The 23,461-nt window shown below is 41.6% G+C and overlaps 1 protein-coding gene across 7 annotated transcripts in view; it reads left to right on the top strand.

The window, feature by feature from the left end:
- NEO1 (neogenin 1) overlaps window positions 1-23,461 on the top strand; it is a 360,999-nt gene that overhangs the window by 80,565 nt on the left and 256,973 nt on the right. The window lies entirely within an intron of this gene.

Here is a 23,461-nt window from a genome sequence, read left to right as displayed (position 1 = left end):
TCCTTCACAGGGTCTCACATGTCACAGGACCTCACAGGGTCTGTAACTCCTGTGACATAGGGCTGGTACTTACCACTCCCCTCCGTCCCATACAGACCTCCCCCACTATCCTAAAGTTGAGGTTTGTGCGACCCTTGACATGGGCATGGTCACACAGGCCTGCAAGGCAGTATACAGGCTGCCAGCTGTCTCTCAATAGAGACCAAAACCTGATGGGTATTTTTCCTTGCCCATTTGGGCACCTGCCCTTTTGGCAACTGCATTCAAATCTGCAAGAGAATTAAAGGTTCATATAATATATTTACATAATGAAGTATAACATTGGCACTGCGGCTGCTTCTGGCAACTAAATCTGCTACCAGACATGACACGTGGTAGGGCTATATAAACATCTCAGGCAGGTGACTAAAGTCCATTTTTGACCTTCTCACATAAAGCAAAACTGTCCTTGTCTCTCTGGAGTCATGTCCATGAAGATGCAGGCACTATCTAAATCTATTATACAGTTTTTTGTAGGTTACTATCAGGGCTGTGTGTGGTGGTTGGTTCTTCTTTCTAGCCACAAACACAGTCTGTCCAATTTCCCTAAAGTGCATTCTGGCACGGGAGAAAGTGGTTTTGCTGTACACAGGCAGCTTAACCCTACACAACTGGGCCTGGACCTCTGCCCAGCAAACTGCAGTCTGTAAGTTCAATATGCAGCCTCCGGTCCTCCTAACCCCGTGAGGGGCAACCTTCTGAGCTTGGTGTGTCAAACTCCGCCAAAAAACCGAGCATAACTCGGGCAGTGTGTCACTTTGAGGAAAAAACATTATTTCGCAAATGTTTCATCCTCAGGAGCAGCAAATGTTTCATCCTCGGCATGCGGCCGCCTCAGTGGCCGCGTGTCATCAGAAATGGCTACGCGTGTCAGTGCTGACACGCGTGTCATAGGTTCGCCATCACTGTCCTAACCCAACAGGGTCCCTGCTAGTCCCTCAGTCAGACTCCTCCTCTCTAGGAGCTTCTGAAAGTCCTGAAGGCTCTCCGGTCCATGGAAAGTGCCATTCCTTTATTCTCTCCTGTTAACCCTGTTTATCAGTTACAGGGCCTTGCCATCCCTGTCTCTCACCACTGCTTGGCTCCTAGTGGCGAGCCACACACAGCCGGGGCTGCAGGGAGAGGCAAGTTTGCACATCGCAAAGTGCTCCGGTAATGGCTAGGGCATCAGGCCCTTGCCTTCCCACCTGCCCTCTTTCCTGGCAGGACCTTGACCTTTCCCCCAGGCTTCTCTGTAAGTAAGAACAGGGCATCTGCCCCCCCCCCCCCCCCGTCCCTAACCAGGTGTCTTGGCCCACCTCTTAGTCTAAGGGGTTAACTCTTTCTCCTTCTCTGGAAGAGTTCAAAATCCTGAGCCCTCCAATTCAAAGGAGTGTCCCCCCCCCCCCCTGTTAATTCCTTGCAATACCAGAAGCTGCTGCTGAAGTCTTAACCCTTTCAGTACATTTGCCCCAGGAAACTTTACCAGCTTCATTCCTGGCCACTTTCACAGATCCCAGGGCCCGTTGCTTGTTATTTCTACTTTCCTGTTGTGAGTCAGAGGAAGACAATTCCTAAAGAGGGGAGAAATAGAAACAGTGGGAGTTTCGGAGAAAACTACAGATGCTGTCAGGATCAGGAGTGAGGGAGGAAGGGAAAGATCAGGTTATGTCCTCTAGGAGGATCCTAATAAATAACTGAAAACGGCAAGTCAAACAAAACATATAACTACGAAGATAAGAGATCACACAAGACACACAACCAGGATTAACAGGGTCCATAGATAGATGTTTATAATAACACTAGTTGGATTCCCTTCTCTTTGATGTTCCACAATTTATTTTGCTAGGCTTGGAGCCAGAAACCTCCTATTTCAGCATTAGTTCTGCCTCGGGTGGCTTGCACGGGACTATGATGTCACAGGCGCGGCAGGGCCCTGTAAATCTCTCCAAGCTGCAGGAGGTTTTTGGCAAGCCCTGCCCTTGGATGTCTCCAAACACCAAAAGAGATAAGAAAAGCCGTAAATAACAAGTTCTTTTGTTCCTTGAAAGGTACTACTTTGTTGCGAATAGTTAACTTGAAAAGACTTTTCTCTTGCCTTTTTACAAGCAATCTTGGAACCTAGCCAGGCTTTGTTTTAACTCTAGGCCACACCCTTTACAAATTTATACCTTTATTTCTGCCCCAGAATTCTAAAATTTCAACCTAATACAGTAAAATCACAAATCAGGGAAGAGCAAACGATAGACAGGAATTTTTATTAGCTGAGTAGGCTAATTCCCTCCGTGACAGAGAGCAAACGTCTCTGAGAAAAATAGATCTCTGCAGTGCTGCTTGAGACTTTTGAAGTGCAGAATAAATCAACGTAGCTTTTGCTTTTATGCAAGCTCTCACACTTATATTTATAGACCAGTTAATGAACAGATAATTATTCCAAGATAGACAAGTATCTGTACTCACACTTTCAGTAGACTAGCCCAAACAGGATCTGAGCAGATAAACACTGCCCAACTCCCCAAATGGACGTGGGGGCACTCCCGGCACCCACACCCCAGAACAAAACTCTAGACCAACGTCTCGGTGAGAACCTACCAGAGGAGTTAAGACTGCGTCCAGTCCCCATTCTTGATAGCAAAATGGCTAGTCCCACACAAACAAACAGCAGAGTGAACCCAAAATCCTTAATCGAATTTGAATTCCCTAACCTCCAGAAGTTTTTTTTCTGATGACTCCAAAAGAATGCAGAGGCATGTCAGGTGTCCCTTGTCTGGCTGTCACGACCACAGAGAAAAATAGATCTCTGCAGTGCTGCTTGAGATTCTGAGAAAAATAGATTTCTCAGGAACATCATCAGGTGGCACCTCCCCTAGAGATCCTCAGGGCCTGGCAGGCAGCCAGGGGGGGCCGTTCATCCCAGGCGTCAGAGACTAGGTGCAGGTAGGCACCTGTGTCTTACTTGCGGGAGGCCTCCAAATGTTGTATCGTAAATCAGCAAATGAGATACAAGACGCCTTAATGAGCCAATTAATTAGGAGTCGTTTGTTGCGTGTGGCCCAGAGGGAGGTGGGAGGTATCTCTTCCAAATCTCTGAGAAACACATACAGGAAGTTTACTGTATTTATACTTTTCGAGCCTCTGTTTGCAGATATTACAAAGGGCTCTGTGTGAGTTATTGTTACAGACAGTTGTAACCTTGAATACAGAATGAGTTAATACTTGGCATAAGAATGTGGGAATTATTATCAGTATCAGTCTATATTAGTCTATTACATTGGATGGCTAGTTTGTAAGGTCAGACAGTTAAGTTTATCTTTTCTATTATTTGAACTAAAAACCAAGTCATTTTGTCAAGAGACTGTCTTAAAGTGATAGTGTTTACAGTGACAAAGTTTACAGGACTAGGGACTATCTAACAATGTCAGAGAGTTTCCAACAGCAGTTTTTTTTTTTATTTCATACAAGATGGAAGTTACTATGCTTCATGTTCAAATGGAGAAATTAAATGGATAATTCAAAAATTTATTTTTTTAATTTTTAAATTTGCATTTATGCTTATGTTGAAATAGGATGAAATTATAGGGTTCATATAGAGAAGTTACATTTGTAATTTAGGAGGGGCTACATAGCTGTCTAACTTCTTCTGTTACCTGGGTCAGTGTTAATTACTGCATTTTTATCTTTGTGAGATAGAGAGTATCTACTTAATAGAGGAACCTAAATACTGAATAGGTATCATCTGGTCTAGTTTGGGTTGAGGGAGATAATTAAGAGCTTTATTTTAAAGCTTAGCTGTTGAATTTCTAGATACCTGTTAAAATAAGAGCAAAGCATATGGTTGTCTAGCAAATAACTTAGAACCCTCTTTGCTAAATTATATCATTTATTTTTGGTGGCACTTTTGTTTAATCCACTTGAGGATTTTGTGGTGCATGCTTTCATCAAGAGGCATATAAAGTTGCTACTAGCCACCAAGGTTCAGCAAATATCTAGTCTATGGCCTGTTTTTTGCATCCCATGAGCTAATGTTGGTTTTTACATTTTTAAGTAATGTTAACCTTTTGCACTCAGATGTCGAGTGTGACTCCACATGGTTAGCATCGGAGCAGGAATTGAGAAAAAAGCAAGCGAGTGCAAAGGGTTAAAAGTAAAAGTTTAAAAGCAAAGAAGAATGTAGGATAGAAACTGCATGTAGCCTGCAAAGCATAACATATATAACACCTAGCCCATTTAACCCTTTGCACTCGCTTGCTCTGTTCTCAATTCCTTTATTCTACTCGGGATTTAATTTTTTATTTATTTATTTTTTTTATTTTAATGAATCTTTATTGTTCAGATTACAATTGTTTCTCCTTTTTCCCCACATATCTCCCCACCACCCAGTTCCTACCCCCCCCTCTTCCCTTACCTCCCCCCGCCCCGCTGTCCTTATCCATAGGTGTATGATTTTTGTCCACTCTCTTCCCATACTCCCCACACAGACACCCCTTTCCCCCTGAGCATTATCAATCCACTCCCATTCTATGCCTGATTCTATTAAGTTCAGTTTATTCTGTTCCTCAGATTTTTATTCACTTACTTTTAGATTCACTTGTTGATAGATATGTATTTGTTGTTCATAATTTTTATCTTTCTTCTTCTTTTTCCTCTTTTTAAAGAATACCTTTAGCATTTCATATAATGCTGGTTTGGCGGTGATGAACTCCTTTAGCTTTTTCTTATCTGTGAAGCTCTTTATCTGCCCTTCAATTCTGAATGATAGCTTTGCTGGGTAGAGTAGTCTTGGTTGTAGGTTCCTGCTATTCATCACTTTGAATATTTCTTGCCACTCCCGTCTGGCCTGCATGGTTTCTGTTGAGAAATTAGCTGATAATCGTATGGGAGCTCCCTTGTAGGTAACTAACTGTTTTTCTCTTGCTGCTTGTAAGATTCTCTCTTTGTCTTTTGCTCTTGGCATTTTAATTATGATATGTCTTGGTGTGGTCCTCTTTGGATTCCTTTTGTTTGGGGTTCTGTGTGCTTCCTGGACTTGTAAGTCTATTTCTTTCATCAGGTGGGGGAAGTTTTCGTTCATTATTTCTTCAAATAGGTTTTCAGCATCTTGCTCTCTCTCTTCTTCTGGTACCCCCATAATTCTGATGTTGGTTCGCTTGAAGTTGTCCCAGAGGCTTCTTACACTATCTTCAACTTTCTGAATTCTCTTCTCTTCATGCTTCTCTGGAAGAGTGTCCTTGGCCTCTTTGTATTCCAAATCTTTGAGTTGATTCTTGCAATCCTCTAGTCTGCTTTTGGGTCTCTGTATAATATTTTTTATCTCAGTCAGTGTATGTTTAATTTCTAGTTGGTCCTCATTGAATTTATCGGCCTTTTCAGGAAGAGTGTCCTTGGCCTCTTTGTATTCCAAATCTTTGAGTTGATTCTTGCAATCCTCTAGTCTGCTTTTGGGTCTCTGTATAATATTTTTTATCTCAGTCAGTGTATGTTTAATTTCTAGTTGGTCCTCATGGAATTTATCGGCCTTTTCCATGAAATTCTTGAAAAACCTTATAACTGTGGTTTTGAACTCTATGTCCAGTTGCTTGTTCTCCTCCATTTCTTTGGTTTGTGATCTGTTTCCTTGCCTTCTCATATTCTCTGCTTCCCTAAGTTGGTAGGGTAGTTTTGTGTACTAGGTGTCCTATTGGTTCAACGGGTCAGCCTCCCAGTTACTTGAGGTGGACACTCTTGGTGTACCCTTGTGTACAGTGTGTCCCCCAGCAGGAGCTACAGCAAGGGCTAGTTTTCTCCTCCTTTGCTTGGGCGGTTTTGGAGCAGTCTGACTGGAGCTGCAGTTGGTTAAGCTGCTCCAGAACAGGCCATTTATATGCAAAAGCCGCTGTGTGGAGCCGGGGCGGGTTTGTAGAATGTGCGGGGTGGGGCCTCAGGGTGGGGCCTCAGGGCTGGGCGGGGTCTCAGGGCGTCATTAGGCTGGGGCGTGGCCAACGGCAATGGCTGCCGTCAGCCGTCTCTGCCTTTCCACGTTTCCAAGTCCCTGCGCCCCTTGCTCCAGCGCAGTAAACAATGATTGCTGGGCGCACCACTGCAAAAAAGTCACTCTCACTTTCCAACCCGATGGCCGAGAGTCCAGCTTCTCCCCGTAGGTGCCTGGGTCCCCCGAGTGTCCCCAGAAACTGGATTTCAGAGTGATCGGAAGCTTGTCTCCCTGCGGGTTGAAGAAAAGCCACGCACCCAGCCGCCCGCCGCCGGCCCGATTCGCGTGCCTCCGTACCTCAGCTTTTCAGCGATTGTGCTTCTTTCTCTTCTTAGTTGTAAATCTTCCACTCAGCCAGCTTTCCCGTGGTTCTGGGTGGTAGACGTTTTTGTCTTTTAGTTGTATTTTTGAAATTGTTGTGTGAGGCAGCAGATTAGTTGTTTAACTATGCCGCCATCTTGGTTCAAGGTCGGATTTAATTTTTTAAATACCCCAGATTTTACAAAGTGCAGCAGTAGAATAAAAACTGGAGTTTCTTTTCATACAAACTTATTTATTTGGATTTTTTTATATTTTAAATTATTGATACATTCAAAGAGTAATTTGCACTCGACATCCGAGTGCAAAAGGTTAAAGAAAAAGTTTGCCAACTCTTGAACCATTGATGTTTATTGCTCAGAACTGTTAATTTATTTAGGGTTGCAAAATGGTGATATTGTAGCATTCCTTCATTAGAAGGTGGAATATACACTAATAAAAGAGTAAGATGCAAATTGACCGTACCTTTGCGACACCAACCAGCCAATCAGGAGTGAGTATGCAAATCAACCCAACAAAGATGGTGAGTTAATTTGCATACGCAGGTGCCAAGCGGCCGGGGACGACACAGGTGTTCCGTACCACCCCAGCCGCTCCGGGACTCTGGGCAGTGTGGGAAGGCGTAAAGGTGGCTCCGGGCCGGAGCCAAAAGGCAGCTCCAGCAGCCAGGGGAAGGAAGGCCCATTCTTGCACGAATCTTCTTGCTTCAGGCCTCTAGTACTTCTATAAACAGAAACTTACTTTCATCAATAATTTATTGCCTCTAGGAACAGTTTGATTAGTAAGAATGCTTAATTTTTTCACACTTACATGCCATTTTCAAAATAATGAATTGCTTCTGTAACATTCTCCAAAGGGTGGCCAATTAGTGATGTGTTTTTTCTTTTTGAGGTCATTATAAAGTAATGAAATTCAACACATTTGAGCATTTCAATTTATTACGTTATTTATCTGTGCTTAAATATTTCATATTTGGCCATTAAGATCCTCTTGAGTCTTTTGGGATGACCCTAGTAGTCATTGGTAGCTTTTTGTTTTCTGATCTATAATAAGATGTTACACATTCATCTTTGTTTCAATTGCAGACCTGGAGTGAGCTAGTTTTTTTTAAGGTTATGGAAAATGGAATTAGAGCCAAAATCTGGGTATGGAAAGTACTCATTGCTACTGGGTTGATAATTCTTACTATGTCTTTTCAATGAAGTTAGCTAGGAAATACATATTTTAAAAATAAGTAATATACAAATTCATATTAGTGTTTACAATTAAAATTGAGAGATACATGGCTTTTACTTAATCTCATTGGTCTTATAACTATATCACTTTTCTTCCACATTGAGAATCTTGTTTTCCATGACAGTAATGAAATTATTCAGTCACTTTACCCCACAACACACACACACACACACACACACACACACACACACACACACACGTCTCATAGTAACTGCAACAAAATGGTTATTAAAACAGTTTAAAATGTATGCAGTTCTTTTGGTTCTTAAGGCTATTCCACTATGTATAGTTTGGTTATTGTGTTCTTAAATTCATTTCCCCTTTTAATTTTTAGGGATATTAAAATTTTAGTTTTGTTTTTTAATTATGTACAATGTTTACATGGTCTCAAAATCAAATCTATGAACAAGTTCTATTTAGAGACAGCTAGCTGGATCCCTGTCTCCTCTAACCATATTTCTTCTTTTTATATGGGTTAAAAAGAGTGAGTGTGTGTGTGTGTGTGTGTGTGTGTGTGTGTGTGTGTATTAATATCCCACTTTTTTTTAGATCAAAATAGCCACTTGTCTCCAACCTTGCTTTTTTACTTTATTTATTCTATAGATCACTCCATGGTAGAATATAAAGTTATTCTGTAGTCTTATTTATAACTGCATAGTACCTCATTGTGTCAGTGTACCACAGTTTGTTCAGTGTGTCCCTTTTTGATGGACATCAGGGTTGCTTCCAGATTGTTACTACAAGTAGCACTGCAGTGAGTAGTCTTGCTTGTACCTGTTTTCTTGTTTTAGCCAGTGTATCTTTGGGATATATTCATAGATATGGGATTGCTAGGTCAAAGGGCTAATGCTTATATAATTGTACTAGATGTTGCAACTTTTGTTTATAGTGGGCACCATTTTGCATTTCCATCAGCCTTTTTCCTTATACTTTGCCTATCAAGTATGTTTTTAAACATTTGGAGTTCTGCTAATATGATAGGTGAAAAATTGTATTTCAGTGTAGTTTTAATTTTCATTTCTCTTACTATGAGTGAGGTTAAGTTCTGTTAAAAGTGATTAAAGGCCATTTGCTTTCATTTTAGTACTAATTCTAAATCTGCAGAATTTTTTTTTATAACTGTATGGTGTCAGATGGATGTGAGCTCTATTGAGATGATCACCCAGTAAGTCATGTAATGTCTAATCACTGTGGTGTACACCTGAAATCAATACAATAATATATGTCAACTATAATTGAAAAATAAAAATAATTTTAAAATGAGAAAAATTCTAAAAATGAAACCTAAAAAAAACCCCAAACATTTATCTGTCATGGTCTTGAGGCTGGTAAGTAGTTGTAGTGGTATAGAAAAGGTTTATTTTACTCCCACAAATGTATTTACATAGCTTGGTTGTTATATATAATATGACTTTATTGTGAGTATTTTGGGGTTTGTGTCTTATTCTTCTGTTATTATTAACAACTTTCTTGGATTTTAGAGGTCTCCTCCTCACTCTCCCCACCCTAAGATTATTTCACATCAGAAGTGTGTTATCAAGAGATTACAAAATCAGTGAATGAAATATAAATTTGTCTATAACTTACTTATGCAGGCTTGAGTTAACAAGCTTTTGAATTTAGTTTAGCTGCATCATTAAATGTGAGGTGAACAGAGGAATTCTAGAACATAGTTTACAGATCTTATAAGACTATGACATGTTTTTTTCTGAAACGTTTATTTTGCGTGAGAGCTTGTGCATGTACAGCATTCTTTGTAGAATATAGCTTTGCTATTATAAGATTCATTATTAAGAATTCTTAGTCTTGTGTTCTTCTCTTTTGCATATATTTATACTAGAGGCCCATTGCACGAATATTCGTGTAAGAATAGGCCTTCCTTCCCCTGGCTTTGCTCCCGGCCGCCCGGGAACCTGCAAGTCCTCAGTTCCTGCCGGAGTGCCGCTCCTGTAGCTCCCTCTATCCCCCCACCCCTGCCACCTTCCCCTTCATAGCAGGCATCCTGCCCCTCCTGCTGTTCTGCGCCTGTGTATGCAAATTAACCAGCCACATTTGTTGGGTTAATTTGCATACTCACTCCTGATTGGCTGATGGATGTTGCAGAGGTACGGTCAATTTTGCATATTTCTCTTTTATTAGTGTAGATTGTTAGATTGTCCTGTGGGATTTTATAAATATTACTTCTGTTAGTAAAGCTGCTGACAGCAAAAGCTGTTAATTATTCATGTACTACTTGTTGTCTGTGTTCAAGAATTCATCTTTACTCAGAATTTGTTTTTAGCTGAACTTGATAACAATTTGTAAACTTATGGTGGTATACTTGAATAAAATCTGTAATGCTTGTTTTCCATGTGAGAAAAGTACTCCCTCCATTAGCGATATTTAGAATGATATCAGTTCTCTAGAACATAGAATAATATAAAAATGGCTTTCAAAAATGTGAAATGATTATAAAAATTGCTACTCTTTCAAGATGTGAGCCACTGAATTTCATCTCTAATTCTCTTGTTCACTATTGTCTATGCACCAACTATTTACTTTCATTAATTGAAAACTTAAGATATTGTTTTACAGTCTTCCTCTCCATTCCGAGTCTTCCATTGTTCTGGATAATTTGAGTGTCTGCTTGGCTTACCTTTCTAATATCATCTTCAGTTCTTTAACTTTGTCATCTCCATAACTGCATCCTATCCCTTCTCATTACTCCACAGTGCTGAAATACTAAAATAATATCACAGTCTCACCATCTCCTGTGCTTCCAGGCTTCTCACATTATACAGGCACTATTTTTATACCCATCTCACTTCATACCTGTTCATTTCCTTCCATATCTTAAATTCCTTTGACAGTCACTTGCTGAGATCTTCAACACTCTTACTTAATTATTGCTTTCTATTCATCTGCCTAGGAATGTTCAGTTAAAGGTCTTCTTTTTCCTCCCTTTATATTCTGCAAAAACCACATTCTCATATTTGAACGTCTTTAAATACAGTTTCCAACCTTAATTAGGCACTCAGTGCAGGCCAGTAATCCTGCTTTTCCTTTTTAGTGCTGTCTTCCATGCTCACTGCAGCTAGTTCAGGTGTTTACAACCACCTGCAAACATTAGATCCTTTCTGACATCCCTAGCCTGCCTGCACCATCGATATTTATATTCACATCATGCTTAGAGGTAATACAAGCAATTAACAAAGGCTTCCATTACTTCCACCAAGTTTACCTATCCTCTCATCTTCCTTCTTGTACAACAAAAGAAGTGTCCTTGATCTGATCCAAAATCAGTCCTCCTACATGTCTTTTTTAATGTAGACATTTAATGCTTGAAATTTCCCTCTAAGCATTGCTTCAGTTATGTTGCACAAATTTGACATATATTTTCGTTTTCACTAAGTTCAAAATATTTTGTAATTTCTCATGTGATTTCTTCTTTAATCTATTGGTTCTATAGAAGTGGGTTGCTTAATTCCCAAATATTTTGGGATTTTCCAAATATCTCTTATTGATTTCTGGTTAAATTCCACTGTGGTTAGAAAACATAATGTGTATAATTTCATCTCCCTCACATGCACATGAGTAGGCATCCAAAGATTCAAGGGGACTCTTCTGCCAAATTCCAAAGTACATGCATGTCTCTGGGTGTCAGTCTGTTTCCCTCCCTCCCTCCCTCCTCTATTACAAAGACTATAAAAAGAAGAGCAAACTCATCTTCTTGATTTACTAGCTTTTCTCTCTTCTACCTTTTATAGCCAAACTTTTAAAATGTGGTCTCTATATCTTTGCCTCTCAAAAGTGTTGTTTGTGGACTGGCATAATCAACATTAACTGGATACTAGTTAGAAGTGCAGAGTCTCAGGCCCCACCCTACAACTACTGATTTAATCAGGTGTTTCATTTGAGAAGTGTTGTTCTACATTTTGCAGGCCTTGCTTCTTCATGCTCCATCTTGTTCCTGAGCACACAGTAATCTGGCATCTGTTCTTGCCTAGGTCATGTGTGTCCATTTTTGTTTCACTCTCAGCCATTAATCTTAGACATTTTTTTTGGTTCCTGGGGATACCAGTGCAAAGGGTTAAATGGGCTAGGTGTTATATATGTTACAGGACTGGGCTTAAAGGGCAATGGACTTTGGAACCCGAGAAATGTAACTTTATGCAAATAAAGCCTTCTTCCACATCCTATCCTCCCATGGGGACTTCTGAAAATGCTTTTTTCAGCATCACCACCATAGCCTCGCTCCCCCAAATGACAGGGGAGTTCCATCCACCAGCATCACCATCACATTATTCTGGTTGTGTTTGTTTGAGCTGTGATTGTATTGTTTCTGCGGGTAGATAACTCGTGTCTTACGGTTAAAACTTAGGTTATAACCTTCATTCATTCAACAAATATTTATTGAGTACCCACATAGATGCCAGGCAAGGTTCTTGCTCTCATCAAGCTTGTATTATGGGGATGGAAGTGGGTTTGTTTGGGTGGAGTGAGAAACCATAAACAACAAAAGAAAAGTGTTTTGTTCATATATGTAAATAGTGAGTGTAGTCCCTTTACTTTGTTCTAAATTATTTTGGTGGTTCTTAGCTTTCTTTGCTCTTCTATATAATTTTTTAAAACCTCATCAAAATTTACCAGAATCCTATTTGGGCCTGGCTGGTGTGGCTCAGTTGGTTAAGCCTTCTCCCATGCACCAAGAGTTGCCTGGTTCAATTCCTGGTTAGGGCACATGCCTGGGTTTTGGGCTCGATTTCCAGTAGAGGGCATTCAGAGGCAGTGGATCAATGTTTCTTTCTCTCTTTCAAAAAAGTTAATTATAAAAACCCTATTTGCTAGTAAGTTTTGTCATGGAAGAGATACTAATTAGCTAGTTTTGGAATGGAGCCTGTCTGTGGTCTCATTAATACTTAGCACAGTGGAAGTTCTTAGAAGTTGTCTGGTTATAAAATCTAAAAATTGATACCATCCACCATGCTGGGTGGGCACTGGGAATATGGTGAATGAAAACACTGTACAAGGATAGATTCTAAGCCCCCAGTTCCAAAACTGTACCCTGAAATGCCACACGGCACCTCAGAGAACTCCCACACATATTTCAAATATTGGACACTGTGCAAACTTCTAGTTCAAGGTAGTTCAGAGCTTCAACATTTGATTATGCTTCCTTCATTTAATAAAAAGATTTAAGATAATTTATCAAATCTGGTTTTATATGTAGGCTTTTTAATCTAGTTCATTAATATGCCACGTTTTGTACTAGATATTAAAAGAGAAGCACTTTAAGGTGTTTGTTCTCAGGTAGATTTTTTTGTGTTTTTCTTTGATGCTACGATATCTTTGTGCAGTGGGGATTTTTGGTGGTGGTTGTGATAAAAAGCAAATACCATGCAAAAGTCATGTGGAGCAGGAAATGAGGATGGTAGTATCCAATTTGATTTCAAGGTTTGAGAACTTGAGCAGCCCAATAGGTGCACATATCCTATATAATTAAAGCCCAGCGACTAAAACGGTGGAATGACCAGAATGACCACGGACCCTCACCCCAACTGTCAGCCCCCCAGCGAGCGATTAGGGGTCATCAGGTAGGCAGGCAGAGTGGTTAGGGGTGATCAGGCAGGCAAGCAGTTAGGGGCGATCAGGGAGACAGGCAGAGTGGTTAGGGGCTATCAGGCAGGCAGGCAGAGGTGATTAGGGGCGATCAGGCAGGCAGGAAGAGTGGTTAGGGGTGATCAGGCAGGCAGGCAAGCAGTTAGGGGCCAGTGCCCCGGATTGTGAGAGGGATGTCCAACTGCCGGTTTAGGCCTGTTCTGCTGTGGAACCAGCAGTCAGGCATCCCCTGAATGGTCCTAGATTTCGAGAGGGTGCAGGCTGGGCTGAGGGACCCCCACCCCCATGCACGAATTTTGTGCACCGGGCCTCTAGTATATATATAAAAGCCAAGTGGCTGGAACGACAAGACCGACTGGTTGCTATGATGCACACTGCGGCCAGCCAACCGGCCCGATCAGGGGCGGCCTCTCCCCCCGGCTGTCCCCGAAATGGCCCCCATCAGGGTGGGCTAGCTGGACCCCACCCATGCATGAATTCATGCACCTGGCCTCTAGTATCCTATAGTAACTAATTCTGGTTATTTAAAAATGCAGTTAAAAATTTTTAAATTTATGTGTATTATCTTTCAAAAGGGTACTAACTTGTCCTATATAATAAAGAGGTAATATGCAAATTAACCCTCACACCCTCACAAGATGGCTGCCTATGACCAGGCCGGCAGGGGGTTAGTGAGGGATGACAAACGACTGAACAAGCAGGCTGGGTGTGGTGAACCGGCTGGCAAGGGGGCTATTGAGGGATGACCAAGCAACTGAACAGCAGGCTGGGTGGGGCAAGCAGGCCAGCAGGGGGGGGGCAGTTTGGGGCGACCAGGCCGGCAGAGGGTCAGTTAGGGGTGACCAGGTTGGCAGAGGGGGGCAGTTAGGGGCAACCAGGCTGGCAGGGGCGACAGGAGCGACCAGGCTGGCAGAGGGGGGCAGTTGGGGCAACCAGGCAGGCAGGCAGGTGAGCGATTAGGAGCTAGCAGTCCAGGATTGTGAGAGGGATGTCTGACTGCCAGGGATCGGGCCTAAACTGGCAGTTGGACATCCCCCAAGGGGTTCCGGATTGGAGAGGGTGCTGGCTGGGCTGAGGGGAGATTCCCCCCCCCCCCCCACCGTGCACGGCCTCTAGTTAGAATATAAATACTTACCATTTGTGTGAGTCTAATAGAACTGTTAGATATTTCTTTTAGAGTAGAGAATTTTTGAAAAAAATTACTGAGAAAATAAGGACACCAGGAGCTGAGAAAGTTGAGGAACTCTCTGCCTTAAACAAATTATTATAAACTAGAGGCTTGATGCACGAAAATTCGTGCAAGAGTAGGCCTTCCTTTCTCTGGCTGCTGGCACTGGCTTCCCTCCGGCACCCAGGACCTGGGCTTCCCTCCTCTGGCCACTGACAGGCACTTGAGACCCGGGCTGCTTCCCTTCTCAGGCCCGCCCGCTGGCACCCGGGACCCGGGCTGGCTTCCCTCCAGCCCTGGCTTCGTCAGGAAGTACGACCGGAATGACTTCCAGAAGACATCTGGACTAAGTAGCATATTACACTTTTATTATTATAGATACTGCATTTAAAGATTAAGAACATTTGAAGTGAAATGGAGGTAGAATACTGTATATTATGTCTGCTTATAATAGGGTGATCTAATCTTGTCTGGACATCAGGGACAGACAGCATTTTTGAGAAAGTGATATTTAAGCTGAGCTTAAAGGAAGACTAGGAATTACTTGGAGAAGGATGGTGGTGTGAAGAGGGCAAGAGATGTGGGGACTGACAGCAGTGCCTTAGAGGGGGAGGGGCTGGAAAGTAGGCACAGGCCAGATCACAGTGACATGAAATCCTTTTAAGGAGCCCTGTCCTGTATTGCTCAGTGGTTAGAGCATCAGCTGGTGCACCAAAGTGTCTCGGTTTTGATTCCTGGTCAAGGGCATGTACCTGGCTTACAGGTTTGATCCTCAGCCCCAGTCTGGGTGCTTTGGGAGGCAACCAGTCAATCAGTGTGTCTCTCTGACATCTATTTTTCTCGCCCCCTCCCCCTTCCACCTTCTCTCAAAATCAATGGAAAAAATATCCTTGGGTGAGGATTAACAACAACAACAAAAAGAGTTTTAAGACTTGAATAATCATTTTCATATTCATCAAATGGGTGTGAAGAGACCCCCTCATGGTGATGGGGAAAGGGTGATTAGTGTGTTTGGAATTTCCTTGTCATTTTAAGTGTTGGGAAAACATTAAAATAAGTTAGTATTACTTCCTTTTCTCTTTCACTGTATTTTGCATTTATTTAGAACTACTCTTTCATCATGTAATAAAGAATTAGTGTCATCCTTAAATTCAGAATGTAAATAATCTATAATAATAAAAGCATAATATGCTAATTAGACTGAACATCCTTCCAGATGTCCTTCCGGACAAAGCTACACAGCAGACAGGGACCGAAGCAGAGGCCCGAAGCCACGGTGGCGGAGGGGGCCAAGCCCCCTCCAATGAATTTCATGCATTGGGCCTCTAGTATATATATATAAAAGGCTAATATGCGAAGTGTCCCCTCGGGAGTTTGACCAGGAGACCGGGAGTTCGATCTCTTGCTATGATGTGCACTGACCACCAGGGGATGGCGCAGAACGAAGGAAGGCCCCAATGGCAGCCAGAAGGAAGGCCCCAGCCAACAGCGGGAAGACCCTGATCAGCCCTGATCGCCGGCCAGGCCTAGGGACCCTACCCATGCACAGATTTTGTGCACCGGGCCTTTAGTTTACAAATAAAGGGTTGTGTAGATATATTTAAAAGACATCCTGTTTATTTATTGGCCTAAACCTCACAGATTACTCCCGTGAAGAAATCTGATTACAGTATGAGTTGCTCACAAGGTAGTTGGTCAGTAACTTTCTCTGGCTGAAAATATAAGGTTTATAGCAAATATATATTTTAAAAATTATGTTCTTCCCATGTTCAAAGAACTGGCCAAGGACTTAAGAAATTGAACTGATTCCTCCGGTACTCTACATCAGAATGAATTCTAGATGAAGATCAAATATGTATCTGGAAAATGAAATCACAAAAGTACTAGCACAAAATTAAGTTTTTATAATCTTGTGATAAAGAAGGCCTTTTAACCCTTTGCACTCGCTTGCTTTTTTCTCGATTCCTTTATTCTACTCAGGATTTAATTTTTTAAATGCCCCAGATTTTATAAAGTGCAGCAGTACAATAAAAAACTGGAGTTTCTTTTCATACAAACTTACTTGGATTTTTTTTATATTTCAAATTATTGATACATTCAATACAATTCAACATACGAGCTGCTACAGATGCTAACTGTGTCGAGTCACACTAGACATCCGAGTGCAAAAGGTTAAAGTATAACAGATTTATTTTATGGAGTTAAAATTTATTTTCTTAGTACTGAAACCAAAATGCAGGGTGTGAATCTGAGTTCCTTGTCTAGAATGAAGAATGAAGTCACAGATAAAACTAGTTAGTGGAACCAAAGTTTATTGGGAGAAGCCAGTCCTGTAAAAAGTGCAGCTGGGATTCCAGGAGCAGGCCAGTGTCAAGAGCTTCCTTTCCATGTCACAGTCGGGTGTTAAAGTTCGTTAGTCCATGTGTAGACTCCCATATGGCCATAAGCCACGTGGGCTTACAGGAGCATGTCTCCTGCCATTAACTCAAGAATCTAGAGCAGTGATTCTCAACCTTCCTAATGCCGTGACCCTTTAATATAGTTCCTCATGTTGTGGTGACCCCAACCATAAAATTATTTTCCTTGCTACTTCATAACTGTAATTTTGCTACTGTTATGAATCGTAATGTAAATATCTGTGTTTTCCGATGGTCTTAGGCGACCCTGCTAGTGGTTCTCAACCTGTGGGTCATGTAGAGCCTCTTTTATGTTTCATAGAAAATTTCACTTTGAACACAATAATTTTTAAAAACATTTTTAATGTATATTTAATTTCTTTTTTTTATTGCTGACAGTATTATAGATGTCCCCAAATTCCGCCCCCCCCCCTTTACCTCCCTCCTCCTAGCCCTTGCCCCACCCCAGGCCTTCACCCCTAGAAGTGGGATCATTAGGTCAAATGGTAGTTCCATTTTTAATTTTTTGAGTAAATTCCCTTCCTTCCTTCCTTCCTTCCTTCCTTCCTTCCTTCCTTCCTTCCTTCCTTCCTTCCTTCCTTCCTTCCTTCCTTCCGGGGTATCTTTTTAAATAATTTATCTTTATTGTTGAAAAAGATACCCCTTTCCCTCCCCCCATTGACTCTCCATCCAGCACCGCCCCCCCCCCCCCCCCCCCACACACACACACACATGGCTTTCACCACACTATTGTCTGTGTCAGTGGGTAATGCATACATGCATGTAAGTTCTTTGGTTAATCTCTTTCCACTCTGCCCCTCTTCCTTCTGAGATTCCCCAGTCTGTTCCATGTCTCTGGGTCTATTTTGTTTGTCAGTTTATTTTGTTCATTAGATTTCAGATATGAGTGAGATCATGTGATATTTGTATTTTCTCTGACTGGCTTATTTTACTTAGCATAATGGTCTCCAGGTTCATCCATGCTGTTGCAAAGGATAAGAGGTTCCCTCCCTCCCTCCCTCCCTCCCTCCCTCCCTTCCTTCCTTCCCTTTTTCTTTCTTCTTGTTTTTTTTAATAGCCACATTCCATTGTGTAAATATACCACAGCTTTTTTATACACTCATTTACTGATGAGTACTTGAGCTGTTTCCAGATCTTAGCTATTGTGATGAGCACTTGGGCTGTTTCCAGATCTTAGCTATTGTAAATTGTACTGCTGTGAACATAGGGGTGCATATATTCTTTCTGATTGGTGTTTTGTTATTCTTAGGATATATTCCCAGATGTGGGATCATTGGATCAAACAGCAGTACCATTTTCAATCTTTTGAGGAGACTCTATACTGTTTCCTATAGTATCAGTTTGCATTCTCCATATACTTGCCAGCACTTGTTGTTTGTAGTTTCTTGAATATTTTATTATTTTCAATGTACGGGTCTTTTACCTCCTTGGTTAAATTTATTCTGAGGTATTTTATTTTTTTGATACAATTGTCTCCACCCTCCCTCCTTTCTCCCTCTTCCCTCCCCCTCCCCCTTTCCTTTTAATTCTCACCTTAGGATATGTATGTTGATTTGAGAGAGAAAGAGAAAATGTGGGTGGGGGGTGGGGAGGGAGACAGAGGGGGAATCATCAGTTAGTTGCCTTTTGTATGCACCCTAGCCTATGCACCCTAGCCTGGGATTGGCAGGGATTGCTGACAGTATTACAGATGTCCCCAATCCCCAAACTGGGGATTGGACCCGCCACCTAGGTATGTGCCCTGACCAGGAATTTTGGTGTACAGATAACGCTCCAACCAACTGAGCCACTGGCCAGGGAGGGATTGTTTTTTTAGTTTCACTTTCTAATAGTTCATTATCCTACCTAATAATAGACAAATATGCAAATTGACCATACCTCCGACACACCCACAAGCCACGCCCACCATCCAATCAGAGCGAGCATGCAAATTAACCCAAACCAAGATGGCTACAGCTACAGAGAGCAAGGTTTCCTAGGTAACAGAGGAAGCCAAGCTTTCCACCTGCCCTTGCCAGGCCTAAGCCTCTACTCAAGCTACAAAGTTTCAATTATAGAAGGTAAACAAATTCAAACAGAAATGGCGGCAGAATGGAGCTTGAGAGAGCAGGCCAGGGTTGCCGCCGGCAACAGGGGAAGCAAAGCTTTCCACACACCCTGGCCGTGCCCACCCGCTTAAGGCAACAAAGTTTCAATTATAACCCCAACACAAATGGCTGCCGGCCTTGGAGGGAGCCCCAGGCTTGGCTCTGCTCCAGGCTGCAAAGTTCCAATTGTAGAAGGAAAATAAATTCCAGATACCAGGGCCTCCGCTTGGGTTGCCAGGGGGCGTGGCCCGCCTGCAAACCACCACAGGCCCCTCACTCAGGCCGCCCCACACCCCAAGGGAACTCCCACCTGATCTGGGACGCCCTTCAGGGCAAACCAGCTGGCCCCCACCCCTGTACCAGGCCTCTATCCTATCTAATAAAAGAGTACTATGCAGATTGATTATCACTGCAACACACAATATAGCTGCCCCCATGTGGTCAAAGATCCTGCCCCCATGTGGACACAAGATGGCCACCACAAGATGGCCAGCAGGAGAGGGCAGTTGGGAGGCACCCGGCCTGCAAGGGAGGGCTGTTGAGAAGGACCAGGCCTGCAAGGGAGGGCAGTTGGAGGTGATCAACCCTGCAGGAGAGGGCAGTTAGGGGTGACCAGGCTGGCAGAGGAGGAAAGTTGGGGGCAAACAGGCTGGCAGCAGAGTGGTTAGGGGGTGATCAGGCTGGCAGGCCAAAGCGATTAGGGGCAATCAGGAAGGCAGGCAGGCAAGCAGTTGGGAGCCAGCAGTCCTGGATTGTGAGAGGGATGTCCGACTGCCCGTTTAGGCCCGATCCAGGGGTCGGGCCTAAACGGGCAGTCGGACATCCCTTGAGGGGTCCATATTGGAGAGGGTACAGGCTGGGCTGAGGGACAACGCCCCTCAGTGCACGAATTTCGTGCACCAGGCCTCTAGTCATATATAATAAAAGTGACCAGCGACCAAAACAGTGGAATGACCAGAGACCAGGGTGATGAGGCAGGCAGGCGAGTGGTTAGTGGTGATCAGGCAGGCAGGCAGGCAGAGGCGATTATGGGCAATCAGGCAAGGCAGGCATAGTGGTTAGGGGTGATCAGGCAGGCAGGTGAGCGGTTAGGAGCCAGCAGTCCTGGGTCCCTGTGGATCGGGCCTAAACTGGCAGTTGAACATCCCCCAGAAGGTCCTGGATTGCGAGAGGGTGCAGACTAAGGAGGGGAGGGACCCCCCCCCCCCGTGCACAAATTTTGTGCACCGGGCCTCTAGTTGGTGTATAAAAGTGTAACTTATTTCTGAATATTTATTTTGTATCCTGCTACTTTATGGAATTCATTTACCATGTAGTAGTCTTTTTGTGTGGAATTTTTAGGTTTCTCTATATACAGTATCATGTCCTCTGCAAACAATGACAGTTTTATCTCTTCCCTTTCTAATTTGATTGCCTTTTATTTCTTCTTTTTGTCTGATTGCTGTGACTAGTACTTCCAGTACTATGTTGATAGTGGTGAGAGTGGCTATCCCTGTCTTATTCCTGATCTCAAGGGAAATGCTTTTTAGTTTTTCCCCATTGAGTATGATGTTGGCTGTGGATTTGTTATGTATGGCCTTTATTATGTTGAGATATGTTCTCTTTATTTCCACTTTGCTGAGAGTTTTTATCATATATGATCTCACTCATATGTGGAATCTGATGAACAAAAATAGACCCAGTGACATAGAAACCCAAGAAGAAAGGCAGGGGAGGGTGGCGGGTGGAGGGCGGGTGTAGGGAAGAAATCAACCAATGAACTCATATGCGTATATGTATAACCCATAGACAGAGACAATGGGCTGGTGAAGGTGGGGGCGGGGGGAGGGCAATGGGGGAAAAAAGGGGCATATGTAATACTTTCAACAATAAAGATAAAAAAATAATAAATGGGTGCTGGATTTTGTTGAATGCTTTTTCTGTATCTTGATGTAATGATATGGTTTTTATCTTTCACCTTGTTTATGTATGTGTTCTGTCATTTTTTTTGTTTATCATGTTAATGGATTCACAGATGTTGAACCATCCTTGCACCCCTGAAATAAGTCCCCTTGATCATGGTATATGATCTTTTACATATATTGCTGAATTCGGTTTGCTAGTATTTTCTTGAGGATCTTTGAATCTATGTTCATCAGAGATACTGGCCTATAATTTTCTTTCTTTGTAGTGTTTTTATCTGGTTTTGGAATCAGGATAATGCTGGCCTTGTAAAATGAGTTTGGGAATCTTTCCTCCTCTTGTATTTTTTGTAATAATTTGAGAAGGATAGGTTTTAGTCCTTCTTTGAATGTTTGATAAAACTATCTATGAAACTATTTAGTCCTGGACTTTTGTTTCTTAGTAATTTTTGATCAATGCTTCGTTTTAATTAGTATTAATCACTCCATTCAGATTTTTCTTGCTACTTTTCTTGTTACTCTTGATTCGGTTTTGGAAGATTGTATATTTCTAGGAATTTACCCACTTTCAGATTGTCCAATCTATTGGCATATAGTTGTTTGTAATATTTTCTTACAATTTTTTTTGTATTTCTAATTTTATTTATTTGGGTACACTCTCTTATTCTTGATAAGCTGGCTAAAGTCTTATCGATCTTGTTTATGTTTAAAAAAACAGCTGTTGGTTTCATTTATTTATTTATTTTATTGTTTAGACTATTTTCATTTGTCTCAAGGTATCTTTTGATTTCTTCCTTTATCTCATTGTTAATTATCATTGTTAGGTAACATCTTATTTGGTCTTCATGTTTTTGTGTGTTTTTCAGTTTTTTTCTTGTAATTGACTTCTAGGTTCATACCATTATGGTCAGAGAAGATGCTTGATATGATTTCAGTCTTTTTAAATTTAAACTTGTTTTGTGTCCTAACATGTGGTCTGTCTTAGAAAATGTTCCATGTGTACTTTAAAAGAATGTATATTCTGCTGCTTTGGGGTGAAATGCTCTGAAGATACCAATTAAATCCGCTGGTCTATTGTGTTCTTTCAGGCCACTGTTTCCTAGTTGATTTTCTGTCTGGAAGATCTATCATTGATGTCAGTGGGATGTTAAAGTCCCCTACTATGACTGTATTACTGTCATTCTCTCCTTTATGTCCATCAGTATTTGCTTTACATATTTAAGTGCTCCTAGGTTGGGTGCATAAATGTTTACAAGGGTTATATTCTCTTGTTGGATTGATCCCTTTATCATTATTTAATGACTTTCTTATTATAGCCTTTGTATTAAAATCTAATTTGTCTGTTATAAGTGTTGCTACCCCAGCTTTTTTTTTTCATTTCCATTTGCCTGAAATACATTTTTCCACCCGTTTACTTTCAGACTGTGTGTATCTTTTCATTCTGAGGTGTTTCTTTTAGACAGCACATATATGGGTCTTGTTTTTTTAATCTATTCAGTAACCCTATGTCTTTTGATTGGAGCATTTCATTCATATGCATTTAAAGTGATTATTTGATAGGTATGTATTTATTGCCATTCTTTATATAACTATGTTCCTCTTTTTTCCCCCCTTCTTAACGAAGTCTCTAACATTCTTATAATACTTGTTTGTTGGTGATGAACTCCTTTAGCTTTTTCTTGTCTGGGAAGCTCTTTATTTCTCCTTTAATTTTAAATGATATCCTTGCTGGGTAGAGTAGTCTTAGTTGTAGGTTCTTGCTTGGCATCATTTTGAATATTTGATGCCAGTTGGTCCCTTCTGCCTTGAAATGTTTTTGTTGAGAATTCAGCTGACAGTCATATAGGAGCTCCTTTTGTAGCTGCCATAATTAACTGTCTTTCTCTTGCTCCTTTTAAAATTCTCTCTTTGTCTTTAACCTTTGCCATTTTAATTATGATGTGTCTTGGTGTGGGACTCTTTGGGTTCATTTTGTTTGTAACTCGCTGCATTTCCTGGACTTGTCTTTTACCTTCACAAGGTTAGGGAAGTTTTCAGTCATTATTTCTTCAAATAGGTGCTCAATTCCTTGCTCTCTCTCTTCTGGTACCCTTAATACTTACCTTATTTAAATTTCATTTTTCTTTTTGCTGTTCTGCATGGTTGTTTTCTGCTACTTTGTCTTTCAGATTTCTGATTCGATACTCTGTGTCATCCCACGTCCTCTTGTTTTTTTTCTAATGTATTCTTCATTTAAGATATTGTATTCTTTATTTAGGAATTGTTCATTTTTATGATTTCAATTCCTTTTTTATTTTAAATGTCTTTTTCAGTTCTCACTGAGTTCACATATTCTTCGCCTAAGTTCATTGAGCATCCTTATAGCCATTGTTCTAAACTCTGATTGATTGCTTGCCTATTTCTTTTAGTTATTTTTCTGGGGATTTCTCTTATTTTTTTTTAATTTTTCATTTGGAACGTGCTTTTTGTCTCTCCGTTTTAGCTGGCTCTCTTGATTTGTTTTGTACATTAGGTAGATCTACTCTGCCTCCCAGTGTTAGTATGGTGGCCTTATGTAGTAGGTGTCCTGTGGGGCTTAGTAGTGCAATCAAGCAAGTGCTCCAGGAATGTTCCTTGTTGAAATCTCCCATTGCAATTTAGACTTGATTGCTATTGGCCCATCTGTCAGTGGGGTGGGCCTCAGGCTGGCTGACTGCGGGGATTGATCCTCACCAGCTTCTGAGCGAGGGCTGACCCCACGAAGTGGATTT

This window comes from Eptesicus fuscus, chromosome 5 (assembly GCF_027574615.1).
Source record: "Eptesicus fuscus isolate TK198812 chromosome 5, DD_ASM_mEF_20220401, whole genome shotgun sequence".
Classification (NCBI taxonomy): Eukaryota; Metazoa; Chordata; class Mammalia; order Chiroptera; family Vespertilionidae; genus Eptesicus; species Eptesicus fuscus.
This window is presented reverse-complemented; position numbering and strand designations above follow the sequence as displayed.